This window comes from Scyliorhinus canicula, chromosome 17 (genome assembly GCF_902713615.1).
Source record: "Scyliorhinus canicula chromosome 17, sScyCan1.1, whole genome shotgun sequence".
In the NCBI taxonomy this organism is placed as follows: domain Eukaryota; kingdom Metazoa; phylum Chordata; class Chondrichthyes; order Carcharhiniformes; family Scyliorhinidae; genus Scyliorhinus; species Scyliorhinus canicula.
In genome coordinates this window covers 15,477,759-15,492,720 of record NC_052162.1, presented here as the reverse complement: position 1 = coordinate 15,492,720, position 14,962 = coordinate 15,477,759, and the positions used below count along the sequence as shown (strand labels likewise).

The following is a 14,962-nucleotide window of genomic DNA, read 5'->3' as shown; positions in this document are numbered from 1 at the left end:
AAATCGCTGCCTTTTAAAGCAGACCCAGGAAGGCCGGCAGCACGGTTCAATTCCCATACCAGCCTCCCCGAACAGGCGCTGGAATATGGCGACTAGGGGCTTTTCACAGTAAATTCATTGAAGCCTACTCGTGACAATAAGCGATTTTCATTTCATTTCATTTTCATTTTCGATTTTCCGTCCCATCGGGGAACGTGAACGGTCCATGACCTAGAATCCCACCCATTTCCTTTTAAGATGTAGCTTTGATGGCTTAAAAATGAGTGCCAAATATACAGAGGTTTGTATCTTCTAATTTAGGGCTAGATTCTCCATTCCGGCGGCTCAAATGGAGAATTTGTGGGTATTTTACAACGGCAAAATCAGCGCGGAACACTCACCGATTCCTGCGGCAGCCGCGCCGTACAACATGGCGCCAGTCAAATGCGGACCCGACCTGCCAAAATCTGTCCCTCTGTACACACCCTCGCCAGCTCCGGACCAACCCCCCACCAGCCACCCCAGTCCCCGCCGATGCCCCCCCGCCAGAGAAACGGCTCCACTGCCCCCCCCCCCCCCACGACTGTGGCTGCACTGGACACAGTTCACAACCACCAGGTCAGGTTTACGAAAATTGAGAGGACATCGGGGAGAGCCTCAGGTAACATACTGAGGCCGTCTCGATGGCGTGTGGCGTACTCCTCAATTACACCGTTTTTGAAGCGGCAGAGCATCGGAAAACTACGCCGCCCTCAATTCTGGTGTAAAAATGGATTCTCTGGCCAATTGCCGAACGCGATTTCGGCGTCAGGAGTCAGAGATTCCTGCCCTTAATTCTTTATAAAGCACGAGCTAATCTCCTATGCTGGTGTCGACGGTGATTTAGAAGATCCTCAGTTTGATTAGGATGGGAGAATCACATCATGAAATGTTATATGCAGCTGAAAAGGGGTGAAAAGGGTCTAATAACTGGAAACTGACACATCCTGAGGTCATTAGTGAGGGTACTTTCAGTAGATTGGGAGATGCTTGTAAACCGGATTTCCTAATGGGCGGACTTTGCTGAGGATCTTTCCCAGAGCAAAGGCATTGAATCCCACTCCTGACTCCCCACTCTGATGCTGCTGTCAATGATATTGTTGTTGGGAAAGTGAACCTGCACAATCTGCCGCCGAATTGTAGAGAAGGCCGGCGGTAGGGAACTGCAGTTGAAGGCGAGGAAATTGCTGGACAGGTGATGTGCCTTCCTCAAGAAGTTGGCAATGACCAGTCCAGCAATGGTAGCACCCACTGACCAGAAGGAATACTTTGGCCAGCAGACTCTCACCTGGCCATGGCTGCGGCTCATCAGTGGACCTGAACAAAGCTCTCCCATCCAGCCAGTCTCACAGAAGCTGTCCCTGCTGTACACATCTCTGAATGTCCCTGTGGAGTTACTGACCTGTTGCAAAACAGGCCTCCAGCATACAGGATGACGTTGGGATCCCAACCTGACATCAATTTCAGGAATGTAACCGTTACTTTCATTGAAACCCATCTCCTCTTGGCTGGGAAACGTCCACCCAATGGTCGTGATTTTCTGGCCCTCAGCATGGCAGGACCTGCCGCGGGAGATTCGGCGGCCCAGCCCAAAGCCCATTTACTGTCAGTGGGACTGGACGACCGTGGCAGTGGGTAGGGCCAGAAAGCACCGTCCATTGTGTCAGAATGACAGACGTTCGATCTGAACCAGGTGCTGACTGACCTGCTGAGTATTTCCAATGTTCTCTATCTTTCATTTCAGATTCCCAGCAGTATTTTGCTTATGTTATAATGATGATGTAACAAGCTGCGCGATGCTGCCCTCTCCAAATTCTTTGAATATTTATTTTTCCATTTGAGGTGCGACACAAGCTCCGGAGGCCCGAGAAGGTAGTCCAAATGAAATTTAATTTGACGACAAACATGAAGGCAGCGACACCCCAAACAGGACTACCATTCTCGCCAGGCCCAGCTGGGCCGACTTTTATGAGACAATTGTTATGAGGCCCAGCTGATGGGCCTCTGAGGGGAGCTCATATTCCATGAGTCCCCGGGGAGATCAATTCAGGTGTCCCCGTAGGTCTCGTGAGGGTTCTTACAGGTACCTATACTTATTACAGGTGCAAATCTTAAAGGTGCTGTGTGCTCTTTCCTCCCAGTGACAACTAATGAGCATTGCTCCTTTGAAATTTAGGGGGCTGTTTAGCACAGGGCTAAATCATTGGCTTTGAAAGCAGACCAAGGCAGGCCGGCAGCACGGTTCGATTCCCGTAACAGCCTCCCCGAACAGGCGCCGGAATGTGGCGACTAGGGGCTTTTCACAGTAACTTCATTTGAAGCCTACTTGTGACAATAAGCGATTTTCAAATCCTTGACCTGCCACTGTTTCTTTCTTAAATGTATCTTCACTACACTTATTTCCCTTTGGAGATTGAAGGACTCCAGAGCTGATTATCATGGCCGTTAAATCACATTATGCACACTCCTTCTGTGGCCAACGCGTCCTGGCGTTGGACTTGAACAGGTACTTGAACAGGTAACAGGTGCTCCATGTTTCAAGGTAGGGATGCTACCCACTGTGCGACCAGGCCACCTGGGGCCTGGCTCGGTGTGCGACAGTTATTTACTTCCTTCTTAAATTTATTTGATTTCTTCTTCAAATTGTGAATTTGGCACCCTCACACCCATCGAGGGGTAACTCTTGCCTGCTCAGCCTGAAGTGACAATTGCCATAGAGAACTGATAGCTGACCAGTTAAGGTACTAATTAGCTGGAAATGCCATTTCTGCTAATGTGTTCACACCACGAAATTGCACTTCAGAAAGAGCCAAGGTTTCAGCTTTGAAGGTGCATTGCAAGACGGAATGTTCCATCTATCTGACTCTTATCGCCAACAGCCAGCTTGGAAAAACAAAAACTACGACGGTTTTCAAAGAAATTTGTCCTTGATTTGAGGAGATGGACGGCAAGGATAATATTTATTTCCCATCTCCAATTGCCTTGAGAAGTTGATGCTGAACAGCTACCTGGCTTCCTTAGCCATTTCAAAGGAGAATTAAGAGTCAATCACATCAGACGGGGAATTGAAGTCACAAACCATTCCCATTTCTGACAGAACAATAATGGAGCCAGTTGTGATTTTACAACAATCTGACCGCTTCTTGGTTCCACAGAATACCTAGAGTGCAGAAGGAGGCCGTTCAGCCCATCGAGTTTGCAACGACCCGCTGAAAGAGCACCTTATCTAGGCCCACTCCACCACCATATCCCCGTAACCAAACCTAACCTGCACACCTTTGGACACAAAGTGACAATTTAGCATGGCCAATCCACCTAGCCTACACATCTTTGGATTGTCGGAGGAAACCCACGCAGACAGAAGAAGAAAAAGAAATCGCTTATTGTCACAAGTAGGCTTCAAATGAAGTGACTGTGAAAAGCCCCTAGTCGCCACATTCCAGCGCCTGTTCGGGGAGGCTGATACAGGAATTGAACCGTGCTGCTGGCCTGCCTTGGTCTGCTTTCAAAGACAGCAATTTAGCTCAGTGTGCTAAACAAGCTCCATAGGTAAACCAGCCCCATCGAATGAAGTTACTGTGAAAAGCCCCTAGTCGCCACATTCCAGCGCCTGTTCGGGGAGGCTGGTACGGGAATTGAACCGTGCTGCTGACCTGCCTTGGTCTGCTTTCAAAGCCAGCGATTTAGCTCAGTGTGCTAAACAAGCCCCATAGGTAAACCAGCCCCATCGAATGAAGTTACTGTGAAAAGCCCCTAGTCACCACATTCCAGCGCCTGTTCGGGGAGGCTGGTACAAGAATTGCACCGCGTTGCTGGCCTGCCTTGGTCTCCTTTCAAAGCCAGCGATTTATCCCTGTGCTAAACCAGCCCAGACATGGAGTGAATGCGTAAACTCCACACAGACAGCCACCCAAGGTGGAAATCGAACCCGGATCCCTGGTGCTGTGAGGCAGCAGTGCTAACCACTGGGCCGACCTGTTGTGCCACATTTTTAACTTGCAGTTTAAAACAAGCTAAATTCAAATCCTCCAACCGTCAGGGCGGAATTTGAACTCACCTTTGCTGGATTTTTAAATCAAAATCTGTAACTTGTGAGCTCAGAATCAGAACCATTACACTACTGCGTCTCACAGTCTGATTACTCCAGGCCCCAGTGTAAGAATTGTTCATTAAAGTAAATGACATCACGATACATGCTGACAAGATAAGGGGAAAACATAACCTGTCACTCAAACTGCCAACCACATTCTTTGGAAACAAAACCCGCAAGAACCACTTGTAGAAGACTAAAGGGTGGCGTGCCTCAGTTTAGAGTTTCAGTTTTAATTTGGCTCGGTGGTTAGCATTCTTGCGACCTGGCCAAAAGGTTGTGGGTTCATGTTCCCGTGCAGCACTTTAAAAAGGAGCATCTTGATTCGTACTTCAGTGCAATACTGAGAGAGTACTGCCCTTTAGACGAAATGGCAAACTGAAACTGACATCTGCCTTTTCAGGTGGATGCAATAGCTCTGTCGATGTGCTGGTTCTCCCACTGTTCATCGTCAACTAACAGCATCATTGGAGGTTAACTGGCCATTCAAACCCATGTGTGACCTGGTTATGTTCCGATTTTAACATTTACGTCAATGCTTTCATGGCTGCATCCCTCCCTATTGTGTCCCTGTCCGGCCTTCCAATCCTCCAAGATTTCTGTACTCCTCCGATTGTGCCCTCTTGCCCTTCCTCCATTTTTATTGCCCCATCGTTGGTGGCTAATGTGGTGAATGTATAAACACTGTTAATTCACCACTATACTGTGTTGCATTGCACCTTGCTATTAACCCTGTGGGCTCCATCTCTGGGCCACTGTGTGGCTTCACCCACAGGGGGAGATGTGGAGCATGTACGGGCTCCGCCCCTTAGAGGAAGCATAAGAGCAGCAGTCCTGCGGGACCGCCTTCAGTATTGTATCAGTCGCAGGCAGGCAAAGTTGTAAGCTGATTAAAACCACTGTTTACTTCGACTCGAGTCTCCGAGTGAATTGATGGTCGCATCAGCTAAGTCCAGCAGGTAATAGGGAAGGCAAATGGAATGTTGGCCTTTATGTCAAAGACAATGGAGTATAAAAATAGGGATGTCTTGCTAAAACTATACAAGGCAGCTTGTGAACGGTTTTGGTCTCCTTATCTAAGAAAATCCGTACTGGCGTTGGGGGCAGTCCAGAGAAGGTTCACTAGGCTGATGCTGGGTTTGGAGGGATTTTCATATGAGGAGAGGTTAAGTAGTTAGGGCCTGTTCTCATTGGAGTTTAGAAGAATGAGGGAATGTATTGAGATATATCGGATTCTCAGGGGGTTTGATAGGGGAGATGCTGAGAGGAGGTTTCCTCTTGTGGGAGAGTCTAGGACTAGAGGGCAGAATCTCAGATTAAGGAGTCACCCATTTAAGACAGAGAGGAGGACTTTCTTCTCTCAAAGTGCAGTGAATCAGTGGAATTCTTTACCACAGATAGCTGTAGAAGCTGAGATTATCAGACAGTCATTATCTCATTGAATGGAGGAGAGATGCGATGGGCCAAATGGCCTACTTCTGCTCCAACATCTTATGGCCTCCTGGCCATGCCTTCAGTTGCCAAGACACAAAGCTCGGGAATTCCTTTCTATCTCTCTTTCCTGCCAACTCGCTCATCAAAACCTGCCTTTCTGTCACATGTCCTAATATTTCCTTCGGTGGCTCAGTGTGTGGCTATAGAAACCAGGAGCAAGAGTAGGTAATTCAGCCCACGAGCCTGCTCCACCATTCAATATGACTATGACTGATCTTCCATCCCAACGCCGTAAAGTAAAGTCGCCATAGCCCCAGATGACCATAGGCTGCTCCCTCCTTTGAGGGGGGAGAGCTGACTGGTGGTGTTTCAACCTGAGGGTCGCACACCTCAGGCAAGGCGCACGGTCGAGAAGGCGGGGCCTTCACGAATAACCTCAGCCGGTACGGGAATTAAACTCGCGCTACTGGCCTCGCTCTGCATCACCAACAACTGTCCAGTCAACTGAGCTAAACCAGCCCCCAGTACCACACTCCCGTGCTCACCCAATACCTGAACAACTCAGCAATGAATTTGTTTGCATACAGCAGAAAAAATATATAACTTCTCCTGCCACAGGTCTGCAGCACCACGCAGTCGGACGTCAGAATTTACATATCACTTGTCACACTTTTTTTCTCCACCTAGGGTAGAGAGAGCGGGCAAGAAATAAATTCAAAGGCACCTCGAAAGAACTGAACAATACCAAAGGCCAAAGCATCTTTAAAGGTATGCAGTTGCCTTTCAATTTTATATTATTTGAGGGTTGAAGCTGTCTTGCTGCACATTCGCACTGAAGGGCACGTCATATGCAGAAAGGTTCGGTTAAAAATATAATTGCAAAAATACCCAGTTGTCATGCAAATACCCCAGCACTACAGAAAAGGTAGATCCTCTTTATCACAAACATAATGCAACAAATTCCGAACAGTGCTTACAATTTGACTTGATAGGTTATACAAGGTTTGTTTTAGGAACCGACATTGCACAATATATCCTGCAGTGCCTTGAGCTGTGAGATGCTAATGAGACTGGGCAACGCAATGGGAATTAATCGCATATGGCCCAGAACTTAAGTGAATAGGTTAGAAAAGCAAAGCTCTAAGTCAACTTGGTTAGATTCAAATGTGGATAAACTCAACTTTCTTTTGCGTAAAAGGCAAAGTGGAAACTTGGGAGCATAGTTTTATTCAATATACTGCTGAGCGATTTGGCTCAGAATCAGCAGAACTTTGTTGGTTCACTTTGAATGGTTGAAGTTTATTCATGCAAATATGCCTGACAACTTGAGTCATTGACCGTAACTAGGATAGCTCCAGGAAAGTAATGCTGAGAGGAGTCATTCAGTTTGCATAGTATTTGGTGTTCATGAAAATGTATTCGTTTACGGGATGTGGGTGTCGCTGGCTGGGCCAGCGTTTATTGCCCATCCCGACTGCTCTCCATTTAAAAAAAATTAATTTACGGGATGTGGGCATCGCTGATGAGGCCAGTATTTAGTGCCCGTCCCTAGTCGCCCTACAGAAGGTGGCGGTGAGCTGCATTCTTGAACAATTGCTGTCCTTGAAGTGCAGGTGCACCCACTGTGCTGCTAGGGAGGGAGTTCCAGGATGTTGCCACGGCGATAGTGAAGGAATGGGGATATATTTCCAAGTCTGGATGGAGAGTGACTTGGACAGGAACCTCCAGGTGGTGAGGTTCCCAGGTATTTCAGAGGGCATTTGAGAGTCAGCCACATTGCTGTAGATCTGGAGTCACATGTAGGCCAGACCAGGCAATGACGGCAGATTTCCTCCCCTCAAAGACACGAGTTAACCAGATGGGTTTTCACAACAATTGGCAATGGATTTATGGGGTGAGATTCTCCCACACCCGGTAGGGTGGGGGTCCCGGCGGGACGGAGTGGCGTGAACCACTCCGGCATCGGTCCGCCCCAAAAGGTGCGGAATCCTCCGCACCTTCAGGGGCTAGGCCGGCGCTGGAGTGGTTTGCGCCCCACCGGTCGGCGTGGAAGGCCTTTGGCGCCACACCAGTCGGGGCTGAAGGGACACTGCCGGCCGGCGAGAGTCCGCGCATGCGCAGGAGCGTCAGCGGCTGCTGATGTCATAGTCGCGCATGCGCGGGTGGGGGTTCACCGAGGCGTCGCCCATCGCGGAGGCTGAGAAGGCCGAGGCGTAGGAAAAGAGTGCCTCCATGGCACAGGCCTGCCCGCAGATCGGTGGGCCCCGATCGTGGGCCAGGTCGCAGTGGGGGCAGCCCCCGGGGGAATATCGCTCTGCGCCCCCCCCCCCCCCCCCCCAGGACCCCAGAGCCTGCCCGCACCGCCAGGTCCCGCCGGTAAGGGACCTAGTCTAATTTACACCGGCGGGACTGGCAAAGAACCAGCGGGACTTCGGCCCATTGCGGGCTGGAAAATTGCCGGGGGGGGTGGTGCTGCTGCGAGCGGCCGCCGACCGGTGCGATTCCTGCCCCCGCCAAATCTCCGGTGGAGAAGAATTCAGCGGCCGGCGGGGGCAGGGTTCACGCCGCCCCCCGGCGATTCTCCGACCCAGCGGGGGGTTGGAGAATCCCGCCCATGGTCATCATTAGACTTGTAATTCCAGATTTTTATTGAATTCAAATCCTAAATTCAAATTCTAAAATAGGATATATGAATGAAATAAGTAAATTGGGGGCCTAATGCCTGCCAAAATTCTCATTTTGGATCTCACCTGGGGATTGCTGTTTACCAGGCTGAGCTGCCTGTGGAGGGAAGATCAGCACTGAGTGCTCGACCTATATTTTTACATAAGGCCTGAGACCTAACCTAGGCCTGTCCTCAGGATCTCTCCGTTTGAGAGCACGCTTCTTGCAAAGCGCCGAGTACGAATGCAAAACCAGGGCCAGAGAATTAGCTGTTCCCCCAACTTTGAAAAGCTACCATTCATTTTTTTAAAGAATCTATCCTCTAAACATTACACAGGCCGAAGAGTGGAACACAGACATGAAACATTTAACCCAGCGAGTCTATGCTGGTGTTTTGACTCCATATGAGTTGAGTCTGTGGATTGAACATCTTTGTTTCATGCCTGCTCCACCTCTGTCCCAATAGGGCCCAGCAAAGAAAACATGGGCCAAATGGCTGCCATCTGTGCCGCACATTTCTGATTAATCAGCTCTCTATAAAGTCTGTCGGATAAATGTGAGAGCACTTACCCTCCTGATGACTTCAATGATCTCTTGCTTCTTCTGTTTTCTCATTTTTCATCCAATATGGTGCTACCGTTCTCAAAGGGCGATATTTTTCATTTTATATAACTAAGCGTTTCAATAACACAATTAAACATTTTCAATTAAATTATTGTGGACATGTTTGTAAAAATAAACAACACTTCCATTTAATTCACAACTTACGGTGAAACATTCCAGGCCTTGTCGAGCATTGGATTTCGTCGCAATTTATGATCTGACCTTTCTGCATTATTTGTACATCAATTATTTCTCTGACACAAGGAACGTCTGACCTGCTATGGCGCGTCGTGATTGTACCTCGCAGCCTTCTTCACTCAGAATTAAGCTCTTTGCAAAGGTTAGGTAACAAAAATGATAACAATGGATTTACAATTTCACGATGCATAGCCCAAAGGAGGAATGACAAACCCATTTGCGTCCAGCTCTCTTCACAAAGTAAAAATGAGGCTTCTCTTGTGTTGTTCGATGCACTTATGGTGCAGGGGTGTTGGGTGACCTCACCTACATGAGCAGAAAACTGGGTAACATCACCAGGCTCGCTGTTTGTGACTTCCACAAAATAAAACATTGGGAGGAAAAGTGCCTCATTATAAAGCTGTCACCGATTGCTGCGGTCACTGTAATCCAGGAAGCTTAAATAGAACAGACAAGTTTTGGAACACAATTCCCATGAACACTGGGAATCTCAGAATCCCAAGAGTTTGATTTCGTCACCCATTGTAAATTCAAACAAAGGCGCGCCCAGTCCCTTCCCCCTACCATCCCGCTAAGCAAATGCTATATTTTACTCATCATTACAGGTGCAAAACAAGCCTTCTCCCGGGATCAATGAGTAGAAAACCCCGCCGAGAGCTGCCAGCCAATCAGCAGCTCTTCTGCCCTGTTCAGTCCTGAGGAGTCGGTGGTTGCTGCCGGTACTGCACCCACGCGACCTCCCGAATCGAGAAGGTACCCAGGTACAGATGAGTGAGGGCAGGAAGGGGACCTGGTCACCAAGGAGCAAAAATACCAAGGTTTGCTTCTCATGCTCCATACAAGGAGAGCCCCTCGCCCACCACAGGGTTAATATCAGTAGTGGTGGGATGAGGATCTTAAGTGGGCATAATTACTCACCTAAGAGCCTCGCTTGGCAGTGGGCAGGAAAGCTGTCCTTGGGCCTTCCCTCCCCGGAGTTAATTGGAGTGAAGCCAAGAAGGTGGTAGAGTCCGCACCAGGAAATTCACCACAGAGGGGAACACCAGATTCATCCCACTGTGTGGGAGTGTGGGAAACAATGCGATTTTCCCCAGAGCAGCCAATTAATGGGCGGGGGTTGGGGTCACTGTCTAATTAAAATGGCTTGCAGGCTATCAAAGCTGGAGTGTCAATCAGAGATCTTCCAGCTGGAAACAGGCAGCGGGCTATGAAGACGGGTAAGCGAGAGAGACGGCAGTTCAAAATAGAGGAGCCCTCTCTCTCCAACTTCTTGAAAGTTAAAATTAAAAAATGGAAACTGCAGTGAGGCCAACACTACATCAAGGACGGTGACCTTAGCACTTCGCTTTACCGCAAGCCCAGACAACCTCACGATGCTCCACTTCTCCAGCTTTCACCCGAAACACATTAAAGAAGCCATCCCCTATGGACAAGCCCTCCGTATACACAGGATCTGCTCAGATGAGGAGGAGCGTAACAGACACCTATGTGGTGATCCTCGCCTGAGTCACCAGGGGGCAGCGCGGGGACACCCATAAAAGGAACGCCGAAGGCCCGCCTCCGCCACTTGAAACCGGAGGGGTTGGAGTGGCAAGAGGTGCAAGAAGCTGAAGGGGCTAGTCTGTTTGGGGCCTAGTTGCAGAACATTGAAGAGCAGCCTTTTCTCAAGTGTAATCTGTAATTTATTGTGGGACACAATAAATCATCCTTAACCTAAAAGACGACTTCGAGCATTCTTTCAAGAAGCATAACATGGTACAGGAGTGGATTCTCTGAACAGAGGGAACCAGCGCTACCAGCAAGACAAAGAAAGACAAAGACAGCAGACGAAGAAGAAGCACCAGCAACAGGCAGGCCACCAGACTTTGCAGCCTCTCAACTTCAGACGACTTTCTGCAACAATGGAACACACAGCACTTCCAGCGCCAATGAGAGCTACAGGTAATTTAAATTATAATTGGAAAATGTTCAAACAACAATTTGAAATGTACTTGTTAGCTCAGGACTTACATACAGCCACCGATGGAAAGAAAATTGCACTTTTAATCACATCGTGTGGCCAGCAACTGGTAGACACATATAACTCGTTCACATATGCGGATACTGAAGACAAAACTAAGTTTCAAGTGATAATGGCAAAATTGGATGAACACTATAAGTCTCAATCCAATGAAATCATTGAAAGATTCACCCTCCGTCACAGACTCCAAAAACAAGGGGAGACTATCACCCACTTGGTCACAGAGTTACGCTTGCTGGCACAAGGCTGCAACTTTGGTGATTTAACAAACTCACTCATCAGAGATCAGCTAATCTATGGTCTTGCTGACAAAAAACTAAGAGACTCACTATTACTGCAAAACGATTTAACACTAAAACTACCATAGAAAAATGCTTGTTACAGGAGCAGAAAATGCAGCAGGTACAGGAGCTATTTGAAAAACATTCCTTACAAAACATCCACCACGAGGACGATATAAAGATGGTGAATTCCCCTCACAGGTCGTCTCTTCCGTTTTCCAGGCCGTCTCTTCCGTTCTCTGGCCCGTCTGCGCATGCGCACCGTCCTGAAAGACGCGATCCCGGAAGTGATCGGTCCGCGCATGCGCACTACTCGCAATACCGGCCCTGGTCTGAAAACCGCAATGCGCATGCGCGAACGCAGCATACGCATGACGTCATGACGTGTCATTACTGCGGCTCCTCCCACTTAAAAGGGCAATGCCCTGCCCAAGGAAAAAGGTGCAGAAAGTGTTCAAAAATGAATCACTTCGCCTCCCAATGTCAATCCACAGCTAAATTTCACTCGTCCACTCAACGGCATGGCAACCTGAAAGTCCGCACGGTTGATGTCACGAACACTCAGGCTCCCGACGACAATTTTTCCGACCATGAAGAATTCAACTCCTGGGAGCACACGTACAGCATTGGCATTATTAATGCCACAGCGGGACCACAGGAGCTGACGACACAACCTCGACACGTGCATGCCATCAACTCTGCAAGTGAATGGACTGCCACGGTGCACGTACAGGACTTCCCCATCACGTTCAAACTGGACACGGGAGCCTCAGCAAACTTGCTAACGAGCAAAGATCTCGCATCGGTCCCAGGGACGCACGAGGTGTTACCTGCAGCATGCAAGCTCACTGACTACAACGGCAACCCGATCATCTCCAAGGGATCCTGCCACCTACAAGTTGCCAACAAAACTGTCGTAACAGGCCTACGCTTTGAGATTGTGGAAGACAACAGGTCCTCGCTGCTCGGCGCTCAAGCCTGCAAGGATTTGCAGCTCATTCAGCGGATTTTCATGCACACGGCTGCATCATCACGCATTTACGAGGACATACAGCTGCTACTCACCGACTACCCCGACGTTTTCTCGGGCATGGGTACACTGCCCTACACGTACAGAATCTTGCTCAAAGAGACCGCCATACCGGTTGTTCATGCCCCACGGAGGGTCCCGGCTCCATTGCGGGACAAGCTAAAAGCCGAACTTCAGCGTCTCCAGACTCAAGGCGTCATCTCAAGAGTCACACAGCCGACCGACTGGGTCAGCTCGCTGGTGTGCGTCAAGAAGCCGTCTGGTGAACTTCGGATCTGTCTAGATCCCAAAGACCTGAATAAGAACATTCGCAGGGAACACTACCCGATCCCCAAGCGCGAGGAAATCACGAGCGAAATGGCAAAAGCTCGCATCTTCACCAAGCTTGATGCCTCACAGGGTTTCTGGCAAATGCAGCTCGATGAGTCCAGCCGCCTGCTATGCACCTTCAACACGCCGTTTGGAAGGTACTGCTATAATCGGATGCCCTTCGGCATTATATCTGCATCCGAAATATTCCACAGAATCATGGAGCAGATGGTAGAAGGCATCGAAGGCGTACGTGTCTATGTGGATGACATCATCATATGGTCGGCGACGGAGAAAGACCATATTGCGAGGGTGAAGCAAGTCTTCCAGAGGATACACCACTTTGGACTCAAGCTCAACCGGGCCAAGTGCACTTTCGCACAGTCCTCTCTGACATTCCTGGGCGACACAATCTCAGAGCACGGGGTGAAGCCGGACGCTGAGAAGATCGCTGCAATTCAGAGCATGCAGCGACCACAGGACAAGAAAGCGGTTCTAAGGTTCCTGGGATTCGTCAACTTCCTTGGTAAATTCATACCCAACCTGGCAGCACGGACAAAGGCGTTGAGGAACGTGACAAGGAAGGATACGGAGTTTGCCTGGACCCAGGCTCACCAGGCTGAATGGGATGATCTAAGATACCAGCTGATGGCAGCTCCAACGCTTGCATTTTTTGACCCGGTGAAACCTACCAAGATCTCCACTGACGCCAGTCAACATGGGATTGGTGCTGTGCTACTGCAACAGGATGACCAGTTGGACTGGGTTCCAGTGGCTTACGCTTCACGGGCGATGACCGCCACAGAGTGCAGGTATGCACAGATAGAAAAGGAGTGCCTAGGGCTAATAACAGGAGTGACCAAATTCCACCACTATGTGTACGGTCTCCCCACTTTCATCGTGGAAACGGATCATAGGCCGCTGGTCAATATCATTGACAAGGACCTCAATGATATGACGCCGCGCCTACAGCGCATGATGATGAAGTTGCGCAGGTACGACTTCACGCTGGTCTACACCCCTGGCAAGGACCTTGTGATAGCTGACACGTTATCACGAGCCATGGACGCTGACAACCCGCCACTGGCGTCCATCAATGATGTGGAAGCTCATGCACAGTGGTGCAAGGAGACGCTCCCGGCAACGGACGAGAAGCTGCAGCAAATTCGTCAGGCGACACAGGAGGACGCCACCCTCCTTCAAGTCCTACACAACCTGCAGCATGGCTGGCCAAAGGGGCGGTGCGCACAGTTCCAGAATGTCAAGACTGAACTATCCGTGGTCGATGGCATTATACTGCGGAACGACAGGATCGTCATTCCAATGGCTCTCCGGGCGGACATCCTCCACAGGATTCACGAAGGGCACCTTGGTGCCGAAAAATGCAAAAGGAGAGCGCGCCAATCTGTTTACTGGCCAGGGATTAACGAGGACATCACCAACATGGTGCTCTCCTGTGACACGTGCCAAAGACATCGACCGGCACAATGCAAGGAGCCACTGCAGCAGCATGAGATGGCCACGTCACCATGGGACAAAGTGGGCATTGATTTGTTCCACTCCATGGGCCGCAACTATGTCCTGATCATTGACTACTTCTCCAACTTCCCGGAAGTCCTGCAACTCCCGGATCTCACAGCAGCAGCCGTCATCAAGGCCTGCAAAGAAACTTTCTCCAGGCATGGCATCCCACGGACGGTCATGTCCGACAATGGTCCTTGTTTTGCCAGCTGGGAGTGGACGGACTTCGCCAAGATTTACAATTTCCAGCACATAACGTCGAGTCCCCACTTTCCGCAATCGAATGGCAGGGTGGAGAAAGGTGTCCACATAGTCAAGCAACTCATCAGCAAGGCTGCGGACTCAAAATCTGACGTACACTTGGCCCTCCTATCGTACCGTTCGTCACCTTTGAGCTCGGGACTATCACCAGCTCAGATGCTTTTCAACAGGGATGTGCGGACAACTTTACCAGCGCTACACTTCACCAATCCTGATCACTCGCCTGTCCTGGATCAAATGCGTCAACAGCGCCAAGCGCAAAAGCAGCACTATGACAAGCAGGCCAAGGTACTGCCACCGTTGGCCATCGGCGACACAGTGAGGCTGCGAAACCCAGCTGGGGGTTGGTCCAAAATGGCGGTGGTCCTCCGCCTAACATCGCCACGGTCCTACGTCGTGCAGTCGGATGATGGAACAATGGTTCGACGAAATCGGCGAGACCTTCTGAAGGTCACACCTCGTCCACGGGTCCTTCCGACACTCGATCTGCAGGACACACTGGATCCACAGGACACGGTCATACATCTTCCTGA

General features: G+C 49.7%; 1 protein-coding gene and 1 long non-coding RNA gene across 6 annotated transcripts in view; one reads left to right on the top strand and one right to left on the bottom strand.

Moving 5' to 3' along the window:
* Window positions 1-14,962, top strand: part of LOC119952035 (neuronal PAS domain-containing protein 2-like) — a 263,046-nt gene that overhangs the window by 40,364 nt on the left and 207,720 nt on the right. Inside the window, exon 2 of one of the 2 annotated variants that reach the window (XM_038775518.1) lies at window positions 6,230-6,310. The exons of the other annotated variant lie outside the window; for it this stretch is intronic. The gene's annotated coding sequence lies outside the window, so the exon portion shown is untranslated. The remainder of the gene's footprint in view (window positions 1-6,229; window positions 6,311-14,962) is intronic. 2 annotated transcript variants of the gene reach the window in all.
* The window catches only part of LOC119952036, a 107,891-nt gene that overhangs the window by 66,837 nt on the left and 26,092 nt on the right, over window positions 1-14,962 (bottom strand). The gene's annotated exons all lie outside the window — the stretch shown is intronic.